Source organism: Peromyscus leucopus, chromosome 12 (assembly GCF_004664715.2).
Source record: "Peromyscus leucopus breed LL Stock chromosome 12, UCI_PerLeu_2.1, whole genome shotgun sequence".
Classification (NCBI taxonomy): Eukaryota; Metazoa; Chordata; class Mammalia; order Rodentia; family Cricetidae; genus Peromyscus; species Peromyscus leucopus.
The window spans coordinates 12,112,076-12,138,634 of NC_051073.1; the positions used below are offsets into that span (position 1 = coordinate 12,112,076).

Here is a 26,559-nt window from a genome sequence, read left to right on the forward strand (position 1 = left end):
GGTTTTCTTAGATGTTTCCCTGAAGTTTCAATACAGTGAGAACTGAAACCTTCCAAGGGTAGAATTGTCTGATGCTCCAAATGAGAGTTGAGAAAACAACACCAGTCCTGTTCTTTGTCTGAAGCCCAGCAGGAGCATGTAACAATTTCTAAAAATATAATGTGACTCCAGCAGAGGATCGCCTCCTAGACTGTATTCCAGAGCTAGCTTTTAGGAAGCTGGGTCAGTATAATGGAGAAATCAACCCAGCCAAAGAACAGACAGACTCTCAGAGGAGACTGGAGGCAAAGCAGTAACTTAGATACTGGTCAGTGCTGTGTTAATTTATGTTTTAGTTTGTCTCATTTGCCAAATGATTTTTATTCTTTGGGAAATAAATATATAAATAAATTGAAGAAACATAGTTATCATCCTAGTTTTTAATAGAGAAAAAGTAAATGGTGACTTAGAAAAAAATCTATACATGAAAATGTGCTTGGACACATAACAGATCACCCTTGGAATCACATGCCACCCTGAAAAACAAAATCAAAACAGCATGCTCAACATGTAGAGAATAAATTTCTATTAAAAACATTACTAGGTGTAGAGATGGCTGCGTGATTAAAAGCACTTCCTTATCTTCCAGCATACCCAAATTCAGTTCTAGACAGTCATCTCAGTCAGTTCAGAAACAATTGTAACTTTAGGTTCAGGATTTCTGACATCTTCAGGACTCTGTGGGTGCCCACTTACATTTATCATACACATACACAAAAAAATAGCTAGCTAGATACAAAATGTAAATCTTAAAAAAAAAAAAGTCCAGGGCCATGGCTCAGTAGATAAAGTGCTAGTCACACAAGAGGATCAGATTTCAGATTTCCAATGTATGTAAATGTAACTTATGTAAAAGTTGTACCTTTGTAGTGGCCACAGTTTTCAGGAAGCAGAGAGAAGGCAGTACTAGGTAAGCTAGACTAGCAGAGTCTACTTTGCTTTGGGCTCAGCAAGAGACCTTGCCACAAAGAATAAAGTGGAGTGCTATAGGAAGAAAGCCAGCATCAGTCTTCCACATCATGTGCACACACACACACACACACACACACACACACACACAACACACACACACATCATATTCTCAACTCTCTGCCCTGGGCTGGAAGGAGACAACAGGAGCCTTTCCAGTGCCTTGTGGTGTCAGACTGTCTGGCTCTGTTATGGTGAGCAAATATAGGTATGCAAGAGACAACATGGTCTGTGTCTTGTGAAGAGAGGCAGATCCAAAAAGGTGGAGGTGGTGAGGAGGGGGCTCAGGTGGGTGGCCTGCTTGTCCTCTTAGGTCACTGTGATATCTGGGCCCAGGCTACTGCCAAGAGCCGTGTCTGTGTTCATGGCCCTGCCGCAGTCATGGTCTGTGTTGATGTCCATGACTCCTGTTACCACTGGAGGCCAAGAGGATAGGGCTGTACAGAGGTGGCCCCTCCCCTCACTGACTGCAAAACCTGGCACAGCATTCAAGGTAACACACCTGGTCTGAGCAGTACGACAGAGCTGATCCTGTTGTTGTGAGGGGGTAAGGGTGAGTTGGCCCTGGGGGCATGAAAATGGGGGAGTTGATTCAGCTCCCTCCTATGCCACGTGGTGGTGTGGGTATGGGTGAAGGAAAGATGCCTTCCCTCCCTCACCCCTTGCCATCTGCAGCAGACAGGAGAGCTGACTGAGCCCTTGACCATCTCCGGCACTAGGGAGATCAGGCTCTGCAACTCGGCTGGGCAGCATAGTGGTGCTGACCTTGTTGTCAGGGTCAAGGATGAGCTCGCCCCAAGAATGTGAGCATGAGAGATCAGGTCCCGCCTCATCTAACATATGGTGGCATGTGTGAGGGGGAGATGTGATCCACCCCCACCCCCACCACCCACCACCCCTCACCACCTGTGGCAGTGGGAGCGCTGGCCCTGCCCCTCATCCAGCTGCAGCACTCAGAAGAGCAGGCCCTGCACCTCACCAGGGCAGCACAGTAGAGTGGACTCTCTTTGGTGAAGGTGTGGGTGAACTGGCCCTGAAATATGAGCATGAGAGTTCTGCCCCAGCCCTCCTCTGCCATGTGGTGGTGTGAGCGATGGGTGATGTTCTTCCCCCCACCTGCCCCTCACCTTGTGTGTTAAGTGGGGGAGCTGGCCCTGCCTAGCCCCTTTGCCTCTCCTGGGAAACTCAGTAGACCTGACTCTCATGGTGTAGGTATATGTGAGCTGACTCCAAGAGCTTGAAAACAGGAGAACTGGCCCCACCCCTTGTTGCTTACGGCATAGGGTGAACTAGCTGGGGTGATGAGGGAGCGCTCACCCTGGTAGTGAGGATGAGGGAGAGCTGGTAGACTGACCAACCCAGCTTACCACCCAGGACCAGAACCAAGATTATAAGTTGGCCCATTGCAACATCCACCACATCTGTGATCTGCTAGAGCACATGAAAGGGTTGATCCTGCAGACCAAAAGTTGCAGGATCTTTATGACACAAGACAACAGGTTATCCAAGAGGAGTCCCAGTGGGGGCCAATATTGATAGTGTAGCTCTAACCAGAACAATGACTCATTGCAATGAACACTTTTAGTCAGGACATATGGACCTAAAAGATTACTATGTGACTCAGTGTGTCACACTACAGCTTCCATGACAAGATTTTTATTTTCTTGTTTTTTCTTTTCTTTTAAATTATTTTTGTTTTATGTTGGTGGGGAGGTTGCAAGGGCAGAGAGCAGATACAAAGAGACTGGGAGAGGAGTGAGATCAAGATATATGATGTGAAATTCAGAAATAATTGGTAAAAAGTTAAATAAAATTAAATAGAAAAGCCCATACTCACAGCAATGCAGAAAAAAAAATGCTTGGCAAGGAATACTCAAAGTTCATAATTAATTAATATCTATGTTTCTATAACAAAGGTAAATTCAGTTTTTGCTTTGTATATTATTATTATTTATTATAATCATATCAAAATCATATTTTTATGATTTTATAATAAAAGTATATTGTTATTAAAATACATTTAAATTACTGTGTTCCTTGAGGCTTCCTTGGAGCTCTGTCATGATAGTGCCAATCTCTGTAGATTAAGGCCAGATTCCCCAGTGAATGCTTATCTTTAGCTTTCAGGCATTTATTTCTTCTCTTATATTATACAGTGAGAAGGCAGATTTAGAATGCTGAGGGTAGCATACATCACAGTGAAATTATTTCATGGAGATGACAGCTGACACAGGTACAGCAAGTCTCCCACGTCAGGTTCTATCAGATGCTTTATAGACACTAAGGCTTCACAATGTTCTGTTTACAAGAGAGCCTTGCTTGATACAGGAAGAAGCAGCTACCTAGTAAATGACAGTGTTGCCGCCCTCTCCCTGGCAACCCAGGTCTAGAAAGTATGTTCATATTCTACATTAGCCATAGATGCCTGGCTACAGTGGGGAGAGATTCTAGTATGTTCTATGGAACTTACTGCCTCAACCTCATGCCATCCTATTCCTGCTGCCTTTCACACTCTGTCTTCCCAAATGAAACTTTTAATAGCAAATCAACCATTCTATCTACTCAAAATACCCTGACATTCTATCTCATGGAGAGGTCTCTGTAAGTCATGCATCACTTCTTTGGAAATATAAAACAGGAGGAAAAGCTTTACCTTCAGTGAGATAGAACCTGAATGCGGGAGAGAAAAGGCTAGAATAAATGATCACATGCAGAATGAGAGACATCACAGACAAATCAGTGACTATATAGTCAAAGTGAATAAGAGTTGCCTATCAGGCTTTAATGGGTGGAACTTCAGACAAACCATGTAAAATTTTAGACATATTATTTTATTGGATTAGGACTTATATTCAATAGATATTTCTAAGGTGAAAATAATAGATTTCATTTAATTCTAACAAATTATGAAGGATATTGATGAATGTTGATGATATGAATCTAAGTACATTTAGCCAGACTCACGTGAGGGGGTTTGACCAGAATAGAATAGAATGCTATGTTCTCCATCCTTAGAGTGGAGCTGTGGGATCAAATATATTGGATACTTCTGTTGCTCATGTGAGAGAAGAGTGGAGTATCATGTTTGGGGTGAGGACGATCCCCAAAGCATATGCCTGTTTGAGAACTTCATAAAAAGCTGGAAGGTTCTGTTCATGGGAAATAAGCCCCTTCCTCCTGAGATTCCTGTAGCAGAGGCACTATTTGCTCAGCTATCTCTCTTGATTCACAGTAAATAAATAAATAACTTGTAGGCAAATTTCTAAATTTAAATAAAAAACACAGACCAAATATAGGGCTGAAAGCCATAGAGAGATCAGGGAACTAGGGAAAGCCACCAGCCAACCTTACCTCACCAACTCGGCAGCTTCCAAAGAGAGCAACTTCCTGTCTACCCAGGCTTATATGGCTTGCTGTTCTGACATCTGATTTGCTCTCTGTCTAGCTACATTACCTCCTCTTCCTGGCCAGCTCTGTCACTTCCTGTCTGTACAGGCCTCCAGAACTCTGTGCTTGGCTCTGTTTGCTAGTGTGGCCTTGAACACACACAGATACTGCCTGCTAAGTGATGGGATTAAGGGTGCGTGTTACTGCTGCCTGCTGCCTGCTGCCTGACTTCTTTGTTTACTTAAAATGGCTTGCTATTTCCTCTGATCTCCAGGCAAACTTTATTTATTAAAGCACAAATAAAATATCACCACATTTCAACACAAATAGAATATTACCACATTAAGTAAATAATTAGATAGATAGATAGACAAATAAATGAATAAATAAATACTTCTAGTCAAATTGTAATAAAGGGACAAAATTATTCAGAGATTTTTTTTTTTTTTTTTTTTTTTTTTTTGGTTTTTCGAGACAGGGTTTCTCTGTGTAGCTTTGTGCCTTTCCTGGAGCTCACTTGGTAGCCAGGCTGGCCTCGAACTCACAGAGATCCGCCTGGCTCTGCCTCCCGAGTGCTGGGATTAAAGGCGTGCGCCACCAACGCCCGGCCATTCAGAGATTTTTTTAAAGTAAGAAATATTTCATGCTTCTTGTGACAACTCTAACTTTCAGTACATATTTAGATCTTCAAGAAAAAAGACTACATATTTACATTTGTATATAAATAGCTGTGTGCTCATAACCCTTTTTTGATCAACAGTTCCCACATATGCAAAATTCAGGAATACAGTAAATACAGCAAATTTGTTTCCAACACACATACACTTATACCCACACCCATACACACACACAATCATAAAAATTGATGTCCTTGAAATGTTCCCCAGGCTGAGATAAACATCTATCCATACAGGTTTTCAACATTCAAATTATATTATTCTGAAGAATCTGCACTAACAATATAGATTCATAATGATATGGTGTTTGAAATTATTAAATGACTAAGGAGAAAAATAAAAGATTTTTTTTATATTGAAAATGATCATGTATTTTGGATACCAGTACACAAGAATGAGTGAATTGAATTTTCATGAATTTCTGTAAGTTTCTGATTTGGAGGCACTCTAGGATAGAGGGCCTTTTTTCCAGCCTTGTCCCAAAGGTAATAGGTAGGTTGTCCCATAGTATTAATTTTACAATCTGTTTTGTATATTTGTGCATGAGCGTGTGTGTGTGTGTGTGTGTGTGTGTGTGTGTGTGTGTATTTCTCAGGGTCCATTATTTTATTTGTTTTTGAGGCAAGGTCTCTCATGAGCTAGAGATTCACCTGATTAGGCTAAACTGGCTGTCCAGTGAGCCCAAAGGATCCATTTGCCTCAGCCTTCCCAGTGCTGGAATGGTAGACATGTCCTGCTATGCTCAGGTTGTTACAGTTTTTCTGGTGATGGAACCTAGGTCCTCTGGCTGATTAACAACTTTCCCTAAGGAACTGGTCCCCCAACTCTGTCGCTGCCAATTTCTTTTGACATTTGCTTCCTGAATTCTCATGAAAATATTTCTAATGTTCTTCAGGAGTAGTCATCATCTTTTTGAGATTACTGATGCCCATGAAAATATTTTAAAGAAATAGCTGACCAGCCCTTTTTATTCCCCCTGAATGAAGAAATACAGATCACTTCAGAAATGTATTTTCTTAAGCCTTATTCAATGTTGAGGAAATATTCAAAAGTAAGTAAAGAAAAAAAAAGAAAGAAAGTAAGGAAAAATCTATGATTTTGGATTGATTTTCCTTTTTTAAAACCCGTTTTCTCAACCAAAAAGACCATGTGGTAAAGTGCTTGGGGCACAGACACAGGCCTTTTCTTCTTGTGGAAAAAAAGGCACTGCTGTTTTACCATGGCCTGGAGGCTCCTGGGAGCCAGCTGCCTGGGACAGCTGCTCTGAGGATGATGTCTGTGAGAATGCGGAGTCTGCAAGCAAAGGGGTGGATCTTTCTCTGAGGTTATGCTCTCCACATGGAGCAAGGCTGCAGTTTCCCTCCTAGTCTTCTTTCAACTGTCACCCCTCTGATTTCCTCCCGAGTCCTTCCATCAGAGGTGGCCCAAATGGAAGGTGGATTTCCCAATGTAGTTTTCATGTGCTTTCAGGAGATTTGAAATAAATGGGATGGATGCATAGATAGTGTGAGTTATTGAATTCCAAAGTACAGATCCCTAAGTTGTGTGCAGGCCCTTTATTACCTGCAATCCTTGCATAATTTACTATCAATATTAGTGAAATGAGGTAATGAAAAACATGTTTATAGCAGCTTTGGTCTCTGAAATCTATCCTGGCTCTGCATCAGTGTTGCGATACCTATCAACAGCAGGAGAGAGGAACTCCTATAGATGAGGTCAGCTTATGTGGAGCACCCCACATATTTCTACTGTTTTGCTATTATGAGAGTAACTGAAAAATATGCATGACACAAATTAAAATATCCTGTGATTAATTTACAATATTAGCTTATACATAAAATACCCTAGTTAAATAACTTCATTTTACTGTTGTAAAATAGCAAGGACTTTCCTAATATTTAGAGTGATAAAGAATATTTAAGTAAGATTAAATTTACAGACAAACTGAAAAGGTATAATTTACTAACATTACGCTAAGAAATTAGTTTCTTAAATCTCCAAGAAATATTTATCTGTAATTTTTCAACTCTGGAAGTTTATTATTAATCTCAGAAATTAGAATCTATTTCAGATTACTAGATTTCTTTGGTATTGAAAGTGTGTTTCTGTGCCATTAGTTTGGAGATCATCATGTGGGAATTTGCTAGTAGAGGTCTAGATCAAATTGGAGTTGTCAAAATCTGCATTTTAACAAGTTCCCTAAGAGTTTTTACACATATTTTGGCCAAATGCACAAGAGTATATCCCTAAATGGAGAGTTAGTCAACATTGCTTGACTATATCAAGTGTCAAGCAAACATGTCTCTCTCTGTGAGTTGAGCCACTTGAACCACTATGGGATGAGTTAGCTATCAATACACATTCATGTTTCTCAGATAATATTTCCCATATCAAAAAGATAAATATGTATATACTTTCCTGCTGTTTTCTGATTCTGCTTTGGCTTCTTTTTATTTCTAAGTAGAAGAGTCATGATGATTTTTCAGAAAGGTACCAGCAAAGCATTTTAAAAGAAAAAGAAAAAAAATACTAAAAAAAAAGCTGTTCTTATTTGGGGGCAAATTAATTGACTGCATATTTCTACAAATAAAGCCTTTTGGCAACACAACCACATTCCTTTGCATACATTCTCTCTCATCAGTTTCCTGTGATGTGGAAAAGCTGAGTTGTTCCAACAGAGGTAGCATGGTCCAACAGTAAAGTTTTTCTATCTCTTAGCATAAATAAGTGAAGTTGCTGAGCCCTAATCTCAAGGAAACTTTGGTTTTTCTCCTCCAACAGAAAATTTATGAAGCCTCAGGCATCCCTTCAGAGCTGAACCCGGGTTAAGAATTGATTGTCTGCTAAGTGGGGCAGGCATTTTTAGGGAACACTCCTATATTAATGTATATTCAAAGTGGTTTTCCTTTTATTTTGAGCTAAAATTATCTGTTCCAAGCTGGACATGCCAAGAGTTGTTTCTGTTTGCCATTTTAAATCCTGAAAATAATTTTTGTGACTTCCAATTAAAATTGTGTGGTGAGTTCAATTCTCAAATGCCCTCTGTAAAAATAAGAATGGAGAAGATTTTATTGTCTGCAGAGGGCAAGTAGCATGTCATGATTTCCAAAGCAATGCCTTCTCAGAAGAAAGGACACATAGAGATCTTACTAGGGGAACCTACACAAAGGTTTAAATTGTGCTTTCACAAAAGTGTGACCCTATTATGTTCATTTATTGTTTTGGAGTGGGAAGACTTTAAAAAAAAAAAAAACGATTATTCTACTGTATTCTTATCACATTTCTATTTGTAAATCAATTTAAACATGTTTACTATAAAATTTGAAAAAATGATGTCATGTGTAGAGAAGCTTGGTGGCTTTATTAGTACAGAATATTGAATGACAACAAATATCCCTTCTGGTATGTGCTGTGGAAAATCCTTTTTTACACTATGAATACGTATTACTCTCATTGGTTAATAAAAAGCTGACATGCTGGTAGCTGGGCAGGAAGTTAGATGGGAAAGCCAAACTGAGAATAATGGGAAGAAGGAGGGCAGAGTCAGAAGAGACTCCAGAGAGCTGCCAAGCAAGCAGGATGTGTCAAAAATGAGGTAACAAGCCATGAGCTATGTGGCAAAGCATAAATAGAAATATAAGTTAATTTAAGTGTAAGAGTGAGCTACTAACAAGCCTGAGCTATTGTTTGAGCATTTATAAGTAATATTAAGTCTCTGATTGGTTATTTGGGAACTGGCGGGCAGGAGAGAAACATCCATTTACACAGGTATGGTATTTCTATTTCTTTTCAATAACACACAGTAGCATTTTCTTTTTTTTAATTTTTAAAAATTTTATTTTATAATTTAATTTAATTTTACATATCAGCCACAGGTTTCCTTGTTCTCCCCCCTCCTCCCCCCCCCCCCCCCCCCACCTTCGCCCCAGACCACCCCCATTCCCATCTCCTCCATGTCAAAGACTCCCCTGAGGATTGAGTTCAACTTGGGAGATTCAGTCCAGGCAGGTCCAGTCCCTTCCTCCCAGGCTGAGCCAAGTGTCCCTGTATAAGCCCCAGGTTCCAAACAGCCAGCACATGCACTGAGGACAGGTCCCGGTCTCACTGCCTGGATGCCTCCCAAACAGATCAAGCTAATCAACTGTCTCAATTATCCAGAGGGCCTGATTCAGTTGGGGGCTCCTCAGCTATTGGTTCATAGTTCATGTGTTTCCATTAGTTTGGCTATTTGTCCCTGTGCTTTTTCCAACCTTGGTCTCAATAGCTCTCGCTCATACAAATCCTCCTCTTTCTTGCCAATGGACTCCTGGAGCTCCACCTGAGGCCTGGCCATGGATCTCTACATTCCTTTCTCTCAGTCATTGGATGAGGTTTCTAGCACAACAATTAGGGTGTTTGGCCATCCTATCACCAGAGTAGGTCAGTTCGGGCTGTCTCTCAACCATTGCCAGTAGTCTATTATGGAGGTATCTTTGTGGATTTCTGTGGACCTCTCTAGGACCTTGCTTTTTCCTATTCTCATGTGGTCTTCATTTATCATGGTCCCTTTTTCCTTGTTCTCCCTCTCTGTTCTTGATCCAGCTGGGATCTCCCACTCTCCTAAGCTCTCTTTCTCTTGACCTTTGCCCTTCATTAACCCCACTCATGTCCAGGTTGTTCATATAGATCTCATCCATTTCCCTGTCATTGGGCAATCCCTGTGTCTTTCTTGGGGTCCTGTTTTCTAGGTAGCCTCCCTGGAGTTGTAACAGTCTAGTCATCTTTGTTTTACATCTAGTATCCTCCTATGAGGGAGTACATACCATGTTTGTCTTTCTTAGTCTGGGTTACCTCACTCAGGATGATTTTTTTTTCAGGATCCATCCATTTGCTTGCAAACCTCATGATGTCGTTGTTTTTCTCTGCTGAGTAGTATTCCATTGTGTATATGTACCATATTTTATTTATCCATTCTTCAGTTGAAGGGAATCTAGGTTGTTTCCAGGTTCTGGCTATTACAAACAATGCTGATATGAACATAGCTGAGCAAGTACTCTTGTGGTATGATTGAGCATTCCTTGGGTATATGCCCAAGAGTGGTATAGCTGGATTTTGGGGGAGATTGACTCCCAATTTTCGAAGAAAGTGCCATATTGATTTCCAAAGTGGTTGTATAAGCTTGCATTCCCACCAGCAGTGGAGGAGAGTTCCCCTAGCTCCACATCCTCTCCAGCATAAGGTGTCTTCAGTGTTTTTGATCTTTGCCATTCTGACAGGTGTAAGGTGATATCTCAGAGAAGGTTTGATTTGCATTTCCCTGATGATTAGGGATGTTGAGCAATTCCTTAAATTCCTTTCGGTCATTTGAGTTTCCTCTCTTGAGAATTCTCTGTTCTGCAAATATATCATATCTGCCACCAGTGCACAAAACTTAAGTCCAAGTGGATCAAGGACCTCAACATAAATCCAGCTACTCTGAACCTGCTAGAAGAGAAAGTAGGAAGTAGTCTTGAATGCATTGGCATAGGAGATCACTTTCTAAATATAACACCAGTAGCACAGACACTGAGAGAAACAATCAATCAATGGGACCTCTTGAAACTGAGAAGCTTTTGTAGAGCAAAGGATATGGTCAACAAGGCAAAGCAACAGCCTACAGAATGGCAAAAGGTCTTCACCAACCCCATTCTGACAGAGGACTGATATCCAGAATATATAAAGAACTCAAGAAATTAGACATCAAAATGCCTAACAGTTATTTTGAATTCAGTTCTGGGCACTTTTATCATGTGTATAAATTAGTGCACTTACTCCTATAATGTCCCATGCAACTCCAACCTGGGCTTTCTTTAGTCATACCTACTTATGTTTCCAATAAGTAAATGTGTATATGAGTATAGGTATATGCAAGAATATGTGAATGGAACTCTTCTTAAACCAGTTTTATTTCATTCTGTATTTGTATAAAGAGTAACTTTTAAAATAAACTCAAAAAAGGTAAATAGAAAGAATTTTTGAATTATATAAACCTCAGGCTGGGAAAAGAGTCAATGTATGCTTGGTGTTTTAACTGTGTAGGAAAATACTAAGAAATAGAACACATAGCATATATAGAGAATACTAATAATAACAACTTGCCTGTTTTTAAGCATGAGTGATTGTGATGTCCATGTGTAGCAAACAAACTAGCTGGCCCCATCAACAAACAGAAATTATGCTAGATAAGCAGTATTTTTCTACTCCTTATAATACTAATTAATATAGGATTCAAACTATATATACCTGAGTGAGTAAGTTTTCTTTCTAAATTTCCAATTATTTTAGTCATAAATATTAACTTTAAAAGGCCCATGGACAGAGCCTGAAATATATCAATTGATGTTTTTTTCTGAGCTAGTGACATTTTTTTTTCTCTTTTTCATTTGTTCATTTCTATGTGACTGTAGATTCACATAAAGACATGATGAAGAATCCAGAGAGGTCTCTACATCATCAACAGTCTTCATTAAGTGGTACCTCACTGAATGAGAATTATAGAAGATCCCAAACTAGATGAAATTCACTTTCCTAGACCTTACTCATAGTTTGCCTGTTTTATATGCTCGTGTGTGTGTGTGTGTGTGTGTGTGTGTGTGTGTGTGTGTGTGTGTGCGCGCGCATGTGTCTTTTGCATTCAGTTCTGGGCACTTTTATCATGTGTATAAATTAGTGCACTTACTCCTATAATGTCCCATGCAGGACACTCCAACCTGGGCTTTCTTTAGTCATACCTACTTTTGATCTCCCTCCATCCCCTCTTTAGCTTCTGCTTGCTATTCTGTTTCTGTTCCCTGTAATTTTTTTTCTAGTCAATGTATTTTAAATAACTTAATTATTACATTTAACAAGCCCTTATTAAATGTTCTTTGATTTAAATATATAAAAAGTACTATCCCAGAGAGGTTAGGTAGCAAGGAGTGCCCAAAGGGGACACAGATTTCCCTGGGAAGGAGAACTAGAAGAGATCTCCTGGGTAGACTGGGCGCTGGAAGGGATGGGGACATGAGGAATTGGGTTGAGAGGATGGGAGGAAGGGGAGAGTAGTGAAAGAGACATCTTGATTGGGGGTGCATTTGGGGGTCAGGTAGAATCCTGGTGCAAGGGAAACTCCCACAAATCTACAAAGATGACCCCAGCTAAGACTCCTAGTAATACTAGAGATGTAACCTGAGCTGACCATCTCCTGTAATCAGAATGGTAACAAGCCCAATTGTCATTAGAGAGCCTTAATCCAGTGGCTGATGGAAATAGATGCAGAGATTCACAGCCAAGCACTCTGCAGAGCTCAGGTAATCCTGTTGAAGAGAGGGAGGAAGGGTTGTATGAGCTGGTGTCATGGTCATCACAAGGGAACCCACAGAAACAACTAACCTAGACTCATAGAAGCTCACAGGCTCTGGACTGACAGCTAGGGAACCGGCATGGGACCAAGCTAGAGCCATATGTGTGACAATTGTGTAGCATGATCTACCTGTGGGACTCCTAGTTGTGGGAGCCAGGCCTATCCCTAATGCTTTGTTTGGCTTTCAGGAACATATTCCTCATACTGAGTTGCCTTGACCAGGCTTAATATAAGGGAGGAGCTTAGTCCTACCTCAACTTGATATGCCATGCTTTGTTGACACCCTTGGGAGGCCTGCCCCTTTCTGAACAGAAACAGGGGAGGAGTGGACTAGGGGGAGAGGGAGTTGAGGAAAATAATGGGAGGAGAGGAGGGAGGAGAAACTGCAATCAGGATGTAAAATAAATGAATACATTAACAACAACAACAATAATAATAATGACTGTGTGGATGCATGTTGGCTCATGTGTGTTGGAATGTGCCCTGATGCCAGTGGAGGTCCTTGATTAATGTCAGGTGTCTTCCTCCATGCATCTCTGGTGTACTGATGGAAGGTCTTTACCTCATTCTGGAGTTTTTCAGATTGGGCTACCATTGACAAACCAGCTTATACTGAAAAATTTCTGTCTCTGTGTCATGCTGAGAATATAGGTGGACCATCACTCCCATATGGTCTTTAAATTTACTTGTGGGGTTTTAACTCTGCTCCTAAGACATCCACATAATGCACTTTACCAGCTCAGCCATCTCAACAACCCAAGATTTGTATCTCTAGATTATAAAGGGCTTAAACCTACAATAGACAAATTTTGCAATTGTCAGCTCTCATGTTCCCCAAATCATGAGGACAATACCTCAGCATTTCTCATTTTGGCCAAGCTGATGAAATTTGAAGGCAGTTAAGGGTGTAGGCTGCAGACCCCAGGTTTGACAGTGATTTTCATGTCTTAGTGAATTTATATTTTGGCAACATAATCAGGTATTGGAAATACACTGATAAATTATTTGTGTCCTGTGATTGGTTACCTCAGTTGGTTACCTCAATCCGTTCTGTGGTTGGTTACCTCAATTACCCAATGTCTTGGCCATATGCATTTCTACCCCCTCTCGCTCTGCAAAGAGCAGTGAATATAAGAAATGGCAATTGATAACTTCTTTTACTGATCATTTCTTTTTTATCTGCTTCCTCTTGTACTCTCAAATATTTGAAAGCAATGTATTTTCCCTTGTTTTCTCTTCCTTCTTTATTACGCAGGATTTATTTGTAAATAATCTCTTCTCTATGTTCTGCTTTGGGATACTGAGCTGGGGCTACTGTGAACCTCCTGGTCCTTGCAGACTCTTTGCTCAAGCTTGCCAATAGGGGCTCACAAGGAAGAAACTAGAGAGCGAGGTTCCGAGGAGAACCACAGTTTCTTTCCTATTTGGTTCTGTTCCCAGTTTTGCTCCCTGTTTCTATTAAAATAATTTGTTCCTTCCTTCTTATTTTTACAGAAACATGCAAAAGCCAACTGTTGCCCTTTTCTCAGAGATCTGAGTTCCATGTCTCTGGAGCTTTGTGTTTTAATAATTTCAAAGGCTTCCCTGTGGCACCCCAGCTCTTGGATTCAACTTTCTTCCACAATTTTTGTCTATATTTAAGTTCTCTACTGTCTTCAGTTCTTTATGTCTAATGAGTAATCATTATATATTTATTTACTTATGGAATGAAAAGCTTAGCCTAGCTACCAGTTTAGGAAGAAATAAATTATGCCATGGACAGGTGAGCATAGCTGCATAATCACAAAGTAGATTATTATATTGTGCCATAGTCAGGAAGCAGAAAGTCATAAATGCTTAACTTTATTCTCGTTGTATATATTTAATGTGGTCAGCATGACTTATTGGCACGTATATGCAGTTTAATGATTACTATAGTCAATGAAGTTAATACAGTCATTGCTTTCTAATATTCTCCCTTAGGTGTGTCTGTGGTAAGAGCAAGCTTAATTCCACTCTTTTAGCTCTTTATATTAACACTGCTGTGTTTAAATAACTGATTGACTGATACGTGGTATCTCATACAGCACACATATTTACTCTTTTCTCAGTGTAATAATATATAGTAAATATATTTCTGTTGCTTAGTATAATGTGTGGCTTCTTCAGGATCCTAGTTAGTTTTAATTTCAACTTGACCCACTTGGGATGAGTAATCTCACTTGAGGAATTGTCTAGATCAGTATGGCTTTTGATCATATTTGTGGGGAATTTTTTTGACTGCTAACTGATGTAGAAGGGTTAGTCCACTATGGGGTATACTACCTATATGGGGTTCACCCATGTATATATAAGTTAGTTGATGTCCATCTAGGTTAATTTCAATCCCTTGCGATTGCGAGTACAGTATCAGTGAGAATGAATATAGAAGTATGTCTGTAGTAAGATATCAAGTCCTTGTGTATGCCTAGGAATAGCATAGGTAAGTGATATGATGATTCTGTTTCTAATTCCTTGAGAAACATTCAGACTGATTTCCAAAGTGGCTACACTATTTTGCATTCCTGTCAACAGCATCTGGGAGTTCTTTTTATTAACTTCAAAACATTTTTTTTCATTTCCCCAAATCAGTCTTACAGAGTTCTTCTCAGCCTATCATATCTAGCCTTTGTTAACAAGCTACTGTTGAACTATTAGTTTCTTGAAAAGCAACTTTAAAATATTCTAGAATCAGTTAAATAAAGAATAATGTTTTTGGAGTGTTTGTAGTTAGTGAGGTAGTGAGCTAGTCAGTATGTGTAGGTGTATGTGTTGGTTTTGTATATGTGTGCCAGAAGCAGATGTATCTGTTTAGATACACAAACATCACAGTGAAAGCATGGATAACAGCCAAAGATGGCCAGTGTCCTTCTCTGCCACTGTCTATGTTATTTCCTTGAGAAAGGGTCTGTCCTTGAACCTGGAACTAGGCTGGCATCGATCAAGCCCCTGTAACTCTCTGGTTTCTGCCATTCATAGCATCTGGCATTATAGGCATATGAACTATCATACCCAGTTTATTTGGAGGATCCAGAGATTTCGCAGTGAACATCTTCACATGCTCAGCCATCTCCAAAGTCCCCTCAAATTGTTACTACTCTCATATGAAACTTAGGTCCAATTTAGAAATGGACCTCACTCAAATGCATTTCTCTTGAGAGTATACAACAGTAGTGTTTATAAATCATGAACAAATATAATGGTATTTAAAAATGAATAACTGACTACAAACAGGTGTCTTGAATGGAGATTTAATCACAGTGTTCATTCATGGCATGCACATGTGGGGTTTTCCCCCTTTTGTTTTATACTGCATCCTACATATCTGGTCTGTATAAATGCTTATGAATTAACACTAATGGATGGCTGAGAGAACAAGACCAGTGATCAGAGACGGACCAATGGGCTAATGTTGCTCACTATTTGGAAAATCACCTCAAATGTGGCCTCACATTAGAAACACTCTGGATGTGCAGGAAGAAATAAACTCTCTGATGAATCATTGATTTATTTCTCACTATTAATAAAATAAGCTAAGCAAGAGTTTGCCCACAGCTTGTAGCTACATTACCTAGGAGGGAGGCTCCTGAAAGAATTCAGTGAGTTAATTTTTCTTCTTAGCAATAAAAGGAGGTAGTATCCATAATCTGGGATTCTAATCTGCTGAACTCATTTTGAACTTTAAATTAAAATAACCACAAAATGAAAATCCTCACCAAGTTTCCCTACCTTAGCAGTCTCCCCATACTTGGACCTAAATGATCTTTTCACACATACAACCAAATTCCACAGTAATTGAATTAGTAGGGGGAGTATTAGTTTTACAATGATTTTTTTTCATACTCACACATGCAGTTTTGACAAGCACTGATAATATAGCTTATAAAAGGTTTTGCTAAGCAAAAAAATTCAAGAGTAGTAATTTGGATAGGATTGAAACAGAATTAAATCACAGCAGGTTTAGGAAAAATGAGCCAAATAATATGAGATTTACTGGAATTTGGCTAAGGAGTTGCTGAGAAGCAAGTCTGATGCATTTCCAGTTATAAAAAGGATTTTTACATTGCTCTTTCATGGAGACTTAACTTCAAAGGGATTATTAGCAACTGCCACAAGGAAGGTGTGGGCAAGTTCTTTGTTCACACCCTAGGATTCAAGAGAATGAACCCCCTCACCATTTTGTAACAATCAATTAAATTGTTAGAGCAGGAACTTGGCCTCTGTTTGAATATTTTAAATGTAAAACATTCTTTGGAGTTGCAGTTATCCCTCCAAGATGCACAGTGAAGGACTTTACAGGTACAAAATCAGGGCCGGTGGCATAACTCTTCTGCTATTTACTGGCTTTACTGTTTTCAAGATAAGGTCCTAGCACTGGGACTTTTAAGTTATCTTCTAGTATAAAAACTCAGGATTTCATTTATTCATTTTTTTTAAAGATTTTTAAGGTCACTGGAGTTTAAGTAGCTACGGGGGTTTAAAAACATTCTCTGTGTCAGAGCTGTGATTTCATTCCTGAGTGAAGTGCTTGAAACATTCTGATTGTTAAAGTCATTTGTGGTTACTGCACCTCTGTGTAAAGGCTGAATGTGGGAAAAGAACTGCATCAGTTTTTTTTTTTTTTTTTTTTTTTAAAGTCTCACAATCCAGCATCACTGGAGCACATGCTAACTTCATTTTGTGAAAACAGACATTTTTTCATCAGCTCTTTTTGTATAATTTCCTCTTAAATCATTCGATAAAAGTTTAAAGAGGAGATGAAACAGGTGCACACACCTGCCATCCCAGAGTCTGTGAAGTCATGGCAGGAAGTTACTGTATTTACGGACAGCCTGACATATGTAGTGATACCTTGCTTCAGAATATCAGAAGATAAAGGGTAATGGTATGGAAGGGAGAACTGGAGGGGCAGAGAGAAGTTTGGAAGGGAGGAGGGAGGGAGGGAGGTAGAATAGGAAGGAGGAAGTATAAAGAGAAAATGAGGGTGTGGGTAAAATGAATAGCTTCTGAGTCAGTGTGCAGCATGGCTCTGTGGTTTGTGGCAGTGCATTTACACTTAGCCCTGGGATCATTTTCTTTACCAGAAGAGCTATTTGAGTCTCTTCCTAGAATCTATCACAATCGATCAGGACTAGGAATACTAAAAAGCATGTTGAGATCATGGCGAAGAAAAGCAACTTTTCTGTTCAGCTAGCAACCTCATTTTCATCTGACATGCAGAACGTAACTGAAGACACATGTGAGGAAATGCAGACATTCTTAGTTGGTATTGGTTACAACTACTTGAATACATAACTCAGGCTAAAATCTCCTCATTCTTCTTATTAAAGTTCACGTCATACACACATTACTCAGGCCAAATTTCCTTTAGTCAGTGGAAAAAATTCCTTTGAATAAAAACCCTTAACACCTTTTCATAACATAAGATGCTATTTTGGAAGCTTCTTAATAGTATATATCCCTTTCATTTCATGACACCTGAATGCTAGTCCTTAACCATATGGTTAGTGGAGGTTCAGAAGGATATTTACGCCTTGATTATTGGCCTCTGTATTTATTTCTCACTTCTTGGAGTATTTGGAGACTTCAAATCCACTTTCTACTTCTGCTCACGTCTGTAGGCACATAATTGCTTTCTAAAAATTTAGAAACATGGTTGAAGTAATTATTTTTGTCTTCTGTTAAAGAAGAATTGGTAGGTATAGCAAAATGCCATTATTTAATTTGGATTTATCTAACCGTCTGGGATGTGTGACCTACTTTCAATGAAGTGTCAAGGAGACATTTTTTTCCTTTTCTTAACCACAAATCATCACAGGCTGCCTCACATGACCATGGCATACTCTGAAAAAGTCATAGAGAACCAGGATAGCACTAGCTTAAGCAGGGAACTATAAAACCAAACATAGAAGTGTGCATCATTTCCTTGAGCATCTTGGTTTTTCTACCTAAGTTAAGCACGTGATTTGCCACAATTTATAAGATAATCCTCTCTGATCACATATGCCAGGCTCCTGGATGGAAGTGGAAATTGCAGGAGAATGCTGGTGAGGTTATTTTGCTTATTTTCTTGTTGTTAATTGTTTGTACACAATTAATTTTTTACTTTTAGGACTAAAAAATCTATTTTACAAGCTTTTAATCAAATAAATAATGCTACATAGATGAACATTCCTCTTTTAGTAGAATTCAAGTAATCTATTTATGACCGCTTAAACATATATTCCACCCCATGCCTTTCTAATTTTAACTGCCTGATGTTTAAAACAATAGTAAAAACATTAATAAAGTAAGCATAGTATGCTGAACATAATGTATAATTTTATATAATAAGTGACTGTTTTAGTTTGTTTTCTATTAGTATAGTGAACATTATGACCAACAACAAGTTGGGGAGGAAAGGGTTTATTTGGCTTATACATTCTGCTCACAGTTGATCAGTAAGGGAAGCCAAGCCAGGCACTCAAGCAGGGCAGGAAACTCCAAGCAGGATCTAAAGCGGAGACCATGGAAGAATGAAATTTACTAACTTGTTCTTCATGGTTCTGTCTGATTACTTTCTTTATGCAACTCAGAACCACCTGCCCATATTTGACATCACCCCTCAATGGGATGTGCCCTTCCATGTCAATCATTAATCAAGAAAATTCCTCACAGGCAAGTCTACAGGCCAATCTATGGTGATATTTTATTTGTGCTGAAATATGATTTTGTTTGTATGCTAATAAATAAAGTTGCCTAGGGGTCAGAGCTAATAGCAAGCCATAGCAGAAGTCGGGCAGTGGTGGTGGTGGCACACCTTTAAGCCAGATCACATGACAGGCAGATCTCTGTGTGTTCAAGAATACAGCCAGCATGGAGACACATGCCTTTAATCTCAATACCAACCATAGAAGACCTGGAGGTCTGTATAGACAGGCAGTGATGAGGAGGTCATGTGGTTGGGTTTACAACCAATCAGAAGGCAGAACAGAAAGTCAATAAAAAGACAGATACACAGGAAGTAGCTCTCACAGGATGACAGCTGCAGCAAAAGGTAAGAAAGGAGGTTTTAAGTCTCAGCTCTGAGCTACTGCTCTGAATTCTTGGGCTTTTAACTCTGCACTTGGCTCTGTGTTTCTTATTTAATAACACTGTTCATCTACACCAATCTTATGGAGGCATTTTATCAAATAAAAGTTCTCTCTTCTGAGAATACTCTTGCTTCTGTCAAGTTGAAAAAAATCTAACCAGCATAATGACATTTGGTCTTGTCCACACATTTTTTTTGATTTGCACTAACTTATTAGTGCATTAATTTATTGAGTAGAGTTTATTGAACACCTCATATTCCATACATTGTTTAATGTCCTAAGCTACAGATAACACAGGTAAATTTTTTCACCCTTGTGATGCATATATCTACACTGAAATATATTCTGTTTGAGGAAGCAATCATGAACAAAAAATAGATTATATTAAAGCTAGTCAGTGATTCTATAATACACTACTGTAATATCTTTGAACATAACTTTGTACTTTATTTTCTTGCAAATAAAATTCTTCATTAAATGCTTAAGACAAATTCTCAAAAGGAAAGTTTACTAGTTACAAAAAAATGTAGATAGCATACTATATCCAATAGATATGAAAATAACTAGATAAAGAAATCAAGAGGTTTAGAAATTATCACATTTCTACAATAATATGTTTATCATTTAACAGGTATTCTTACTGTGTGCCAAAGAATCTGCAATTATTTGTTTAAAGTACAAAGCATTCATCTTAAATACCAGGTCATTAATGAACTACCTGCCAGTAACTGAATGTTACAGTAAGATTAATAAGGGTAGTAGCCTATTGTGGAAAGTCTAATAAGTCATTTTTTTTTCCTGGAAACCACTACCTCCTTTTTCTATTACAGTAGAAAATTTCCTCAGTCTTCTTCCTGTAATATATTTTTAAAAGCTGTATTATCAATTAGTTAGTTACTAAATGTATGTGACAATATTCCCCCAAATTCAATAATTTTATTCTCAGTTCAATATGATAGACTGGTGGTGGTGGGTTTTGATCAAATATTTAATATTTTCTCATATGTTCTTGCTTATAGTTTAATTTCTCTCTTTCTGTTTCTGCCCCCACTGCTCTAGTATAAATGAACATCATACATCAGTATTCTGTATCATTGCCTCTTTTCCCCTCCCCAACCCCAAAACCAGTAAAATTAGAAGGCTTCCTTTGTAAATAAGTTAAAGAATGTTACTTACTTACACTTAACCACCAGTGATCTGAATTTTACACCTGTATTTAACTCTGTTGTTTGGTCATCTGCCTTTAAACTGTGTATCTCGGATCACACTCGTGGGCAAAGTTACTAAGCAATGGTAAAAATTAGCATATTCAGTTCTTTTATTAAAAATGAATCTTAGACTTTCCATGATAAAATTCTTAAGTAGGGAACAAGATTTTTCACTAATTTGACTACTGTACATTTTCCCCTTTCACTGAGACAACTGGTCATATCCTTATATCCTTTGACCTTACCTTTCCTCATTTTCCTTTACTAAATAGAAATTGACAGTTGTGGTCTATTGTAAACTGCAATGTACTTTATTACTTTTTTACCTACCAGAAACATAGTCAAAGATGACTAATATATAATTCAATCTAAACGTTTCAAGACAGATTTTAGAAAGAGCAGAAGCAGAAATGTGGTGGGAAACACAGCTGACCCACTGACAAGAGAAGCAGAGAGTGAGGTTGCTAAGGAAGTCCTCTAGACTGGAGCTCTGGAGGTCAACCCAGCATGTGCACATGAGCCCAGGCTAGACCAGAGTGAAGAAGTAGTGATGAGTAATTGCCTGGCTATGGAGAGTTGGTCCTAGACCTGAAAGACAGGAAGGAGTAAAGAAAGCTTTTTTTCTGAAGGAAAAAAAATCCCATTTACATGATCATTTCCCCCTGCCCCTGTATGTTGCTTCTCCATATTAAAGGTGAGTTTCTTTTTCTGTCCGTCAAGATGTTGGGTGTTTCTCTACACTGAGAATAGTTGTTGGGGTGAAAGCATTCCCCTTCCTCTCCAAAAGTTATCTTGAATGACCTGGAAGTAGACAGAGTGAAAAATGCATCATAGAATACAGTTCATTAGTCTGCACCGGAAAACTCTCAAGAAAGTACAAACCAGTACTGCAGTGAGAGACAAGGGCTTTATGCATTTTTTTTTTTTTTTTGTGATGGAGGAGGAAATGGGAGGTGCAGGCAGGTTTTGATGGTTAGTAAATCATTAGCTGGGGAATGAATGAGCCCGGGAAAACAGGCAGTAGTTTGTAAGTGGTTCTCTTTAAAAGCATACAGAGGACAGTTAGCAGTTTCTGACAAAGCCTGTCTAGGAGTCCTAAAATTCTGCAAGCTTCTGCTCTTAGATAATGAAATCTCATGGAGGAGAAGGAAGGAAGTGTTTTGTTACTAATGGGTCTAGTATTTAAACAGATAGAGGGATGTTAGGGTAAAGCATCTTCTAGCATGTATGAGGCTCCAGTCTGTTTGACTTTCAGTGATCAGCATACAATGATATAACACTTTTGAAAGACATTCTAGTCTTCTTCATGCCAAAACCTTTTAAAAACACCCACTCTTCCTTATTTATGCCTTAATTCTATAATGGTATTTTCTTTCTTCAAAGTTATTCTGCCAAATGCAGCCCCCTTTTACCCTTAACCTCAGTTTCTGTCCCTCATATCCAACCCATAACATCCAAGAGAGGCTTATCTTGAACTTTATAGTCTAGAATCTGCTTTAAGCTCAGAAGATGCTGTTGAAAAGAATCTTACATGTGGATGTTTTTGGTATCTTGATGTCACTGAGCACATTTGTCTATTGCATTTCCAGAGTTTGTCATGGGTTCATTCTTGATCTGTCAATCCACTGCTTTCAAAGTTTTGACTAGTCCTACACTCATCTGTTTTCTCTCTCAACACACACACACACACACACACACACACACACACACACACACACACACACACACAATCTATTTTCCAAATGTGTATATCTGTTCCTTGGTGTTAAAACTAAAGAACTCTGGTTTTGTGTTTCCAACTACCTATGTGGTATTTCAGTAAAGTTCTTTCTATAACCTAGAACTCACTAAAGCAAAATTGGACAAGTTTCATTTTACTTTTGAACAATTCACTATTCAAAATTTTACCATTTCTGACTATATCACCACTCTTATTTTAATATTTCATCAATTTTTTCTATCTACTTCATTACCATAGTTCATATTTTAAAAGTTGGTGTCTTTTAACAATGATTCTGGGAAACACAACTAAATATTGAGTCACAAACTATATTTAATACGCTATTTGTTTTTACTGTTATTTCTTTGTCATAACTAAATAACTTTTTGCTACCTACAAAGAAGCCAGGATGACCTTCTTCTGTAATTCTGATGTTCTTTCTCATTTAATGTTCTCTAATAATTTCAGGCCATGCTCATTGGGTATTGGGATTGATCTGAAATATATGGATCATTACAGCCCTTCATTATACATCAACCCTCAGCATTTTGGGGTGAGTGCAACAAACTGGAGGACATGTGGCTGAACACATTTCCTAAGCAATTTCATATATGAAAGAGTAATGTATCAACTCAGGGAGAAGTTGCCACACCAACCTATAGAAACTCCAAGTTTGTGCACCCCAATAAACTTATCTGGGGGTCAGAGAACAGAACAGCCACTAGATAGACATAGAGGCCAGAAAATGGTGGCACACACATCTTTAATCCTAGCATTCTAGAGGCAAAGATCCTTCCACATCTCTCTGAGTTCAAAACCACACTGGAAACAGTCAGACATGGTGACACACACCTTTAATCCCAGTATTGATATTTTATGTCTTGCTTGGGAAAGACCTTTAATCCCAGGAAGTGATGGCAGGAAGCAGAAAGGTATATAAAGTGTGAGGACCAGGAATTAGAGGTTTTTAGGTCTTTTTAAGCTTTTAGGCTTTTGAGCAGCAGTTCAGTTGAGATCCATTCGGGTGAGGACTCAGAGGCTTTCAGTTTGAAGAAACAGGATTGGCTGGGAAGTTGGTGAGGTGAGGTTAGCTGTGGCTTGTTGTGTTTCTCTGATCTTTCAGCATTCACCTCAATACCTGGATCTGGGTTTGATTTTATTAATAAGACCTTTTAAGATTCATGCTACACAAGTTCAGTTTCTCTTGCCATTTTTAATTGACTAATGCAGGAGTTCACAGATGTTAACTAATCCTTACAGATTTTCCAGTGTGACAATAACAAAGATTCAGCAGGAAAACTTCAGTTATGATTCTTATCATTAGTTTTTCTCTTGTAGAAAAGATATTCAGATTGCCTTTGCAAGTAAAAACATACATTTCTACAGAGAAATCTTTGTTTTGGATGTCTGAGTTGGCATTTATCATCACAATTTGTTTCAAGGACCTTTTCATAAAGTTCAATTTGTTTCTATTTTGACAGAGTATCTGACTTCACAGTGTAATGTACCACACCTTCTAAATCATCCTAAAATGTGTTCTTATACACATGCTAAGCTTCTCTTTGGAGAAAAAACTGATAACAAGTCCACTGCAATGTCCTTTATGGGGAAGGTTGTGACTACAGTTTAAAGGCAGAAGAATGCACAAGGCACCACAGATAACTTGACCTTTCTTTTGATTTAATTTTAGCTGAATAAAACTATAAATACATTTTGAATTTTGTTCTAATCTAGGAAGGGAAATGAGGTAAACTGCAAAGATAAAGATGAGTTCAAGAAAATTCAGGAAGTGACACACCACTCAACTTCCATTCTTATTGTTGTTGGGACAGCATGTCCCTTCCTACTCTGAGCCTGTGTCGTTTTTTTCAAGGAGTGCAAGGAGTTGAGACTACAACACAGCCATTATGAAGAGTGTAGTTAACATGTGCTCACTCACAGTCATGAGATCATGTTTGGATTATGAAGTATTGATAGCAGACTGGCCCTGTGGAATTTGGCAATGTCTTCTGTTCACTCTAGTTATGCCGAGCATCTCCTGTGTGGTCTCACTTGCAGACCACTTTGACAACCGCTTCCCTACCTCAAATTGATTGACTTGTGCTTGAAAAGTACCTAGGATGCAAAGCCAAATTACTCAGAGTATTATTTGTAATTAACAAACTTGTATGTTACTTTGTAATTAATTTTCTCAATAGAACAATCATGTTTTAAAATGTAGATTCTTAATTTTTAATGTTTATTTTCCTAACTGTACAGATGAGACTATTCCTATGAAATAATTTTAGCACATGATAAAATCTTTTCAGTATCATGTTTTTTTTTTAATTTAATATGATCTCCTTTCAACAATAACAATCCAGTCCTTAAAATAGCATGGTGCCAGAGAGACAATTTCACAGGACTTAACTCAACAAATAACCTCCGTGTCTTTTCTTCCTGGCCTTCCTTTTGAACCCTGTGCTGTCCTGAATTTTTCCTGTAGGAAATTATAAAAATAACTCGGATCCTAATGAGAACACAAGTATCCAAAGCAATTTTCAGAGACTATCAACCCCTGAGTCATACTTATGTGACAGAGCTCTATTGTATGTGCCATTACACATTCTAAAAGTCTTGACCCATTTCCAAACAGGCTAAGCCAAAGGAGGATTTTAAGCTGGAGGGGGGCCTTTCCTTTCTCAATAAAGATTGCATTTTAGCTGGAAGCATGTGGAAAATATAACATCTGTTTTTTGTTACTAAATACCTGTAAATGATGCTCAATATTAATAGTAACAAATGCAGAAAGGTCAGATGAGGATAAAATGTAGTTATGATATATTCTAATGCTACGAAACACATAAGAGCAGTTAAGTTCTCTATTGGTTTCATGTTAGATCTAGTGTCTTAAATGCTGTGTTTTCATTTCGAAGGAAATGTATAACTCTTGGGAAATATCTTTAGTTATTACATTTTATATATATGCTCAAGTAAATCTGAAAGGGAAAAGAATTTCACTATATACAGAAAATAATAATGATATTTTAAACTTGTGACAGAGAAAGGAAGGAGCACTATAGAGTATTTATAAGGATGCAACTGTATCTCACGAGCTTCTGTTGGTGACACATGCTTTAATCTCATCAATAAGGAGGCAGGGTGGTATTCTGTAAGTTCAAGGCCATCTTGATATATGTAGCAAATTCCAGGACAGCCAGGGCTACACAGGGAGACACTGTCTCAAAAGACAAAGATGAAGGAGAAGGAAGAGTAGGAAGAGGAGAAGGAGGAGAAGAAGAAATAGAAAAAAGAAAGGAAAACTAAAGTAAAAAGAAATAAAGAAAAATAAAAAGAAACTAAATATAAAGTCAATTGTTATAAAAATTGGCTAAGTTATTCATACAACTTCAGAATATATGAATTCCAGAATGTTAAAATCATTGAAATGGAAGTGATCAGCATCTTTGTTTTTAAAGTGACTTTATTTTTTTAATAACAGAACACATTGATGTTTATTTAGAGTACTCAATAATTACTTATAACACATTCCTGCTTGTCTATGAGAAGCACTACATAGTGTTTGACCATTTATTTTCAATGCATTATAGTCTTTTGTTATGAAAAAATGTAGTTGCTATAAAAAACTTCACACAAAAAAAGCACACAATCTTGTAAGCACCGAGTTACAGAACTTCAGAATAAATAGAAAAAAAATGACAAAGTTCTAAGAATGTTAATCCATAACCACAGTGGAAGACTACCATGGCTCTACTACAAAATTATTTTAAAAGAAAACAATGTGTACATACCATTAACATTGAATGTGTTAATGTGCATACACCTTATATCAACATGTAAGAGAATACATATTACTTTCAAAAACTATGGATATTATTTGACACAGGTTTACCAGTTAGACATGCATTAAGATGGAACTTAACATTGCTTCCAAAACAAAGAGCAAATCATGTTGGCTTCAACCAGCAAGGGGTTACTTTTAATCAAAGCATAAATTCAAAAAAAAAAAAAGAATCTAGAACTAATGAAATCAGTCAGAGGTTTTTGAGGAAACTAAATCATTGTTACTGTTCCACTGCTTATGTCATGATCATAACTTTAATGTGGG

General features: G+C 38.2%; 1 long non-coding RNA gene across 1 annotated transcript in view; it reads left to right on the forward strand.

The window, feature by feature from the left end:
* Positions 1–234: 234 nt before the first annotated feature.
* The window catches only part of LOC119088850, a 67,128-nt gene continuing 40,803 nt past the window's right edge, over positions 235–26,559 (forward strand). The window contains exon 1 of the long non-coding RNA XR_005092585.1: positions 235–307. This is a non-coding gene — a long non-coding RNA (uncharacterized LOC119088850). The remainder of the gene's footprint in view (positions 308–26,559) is intronic.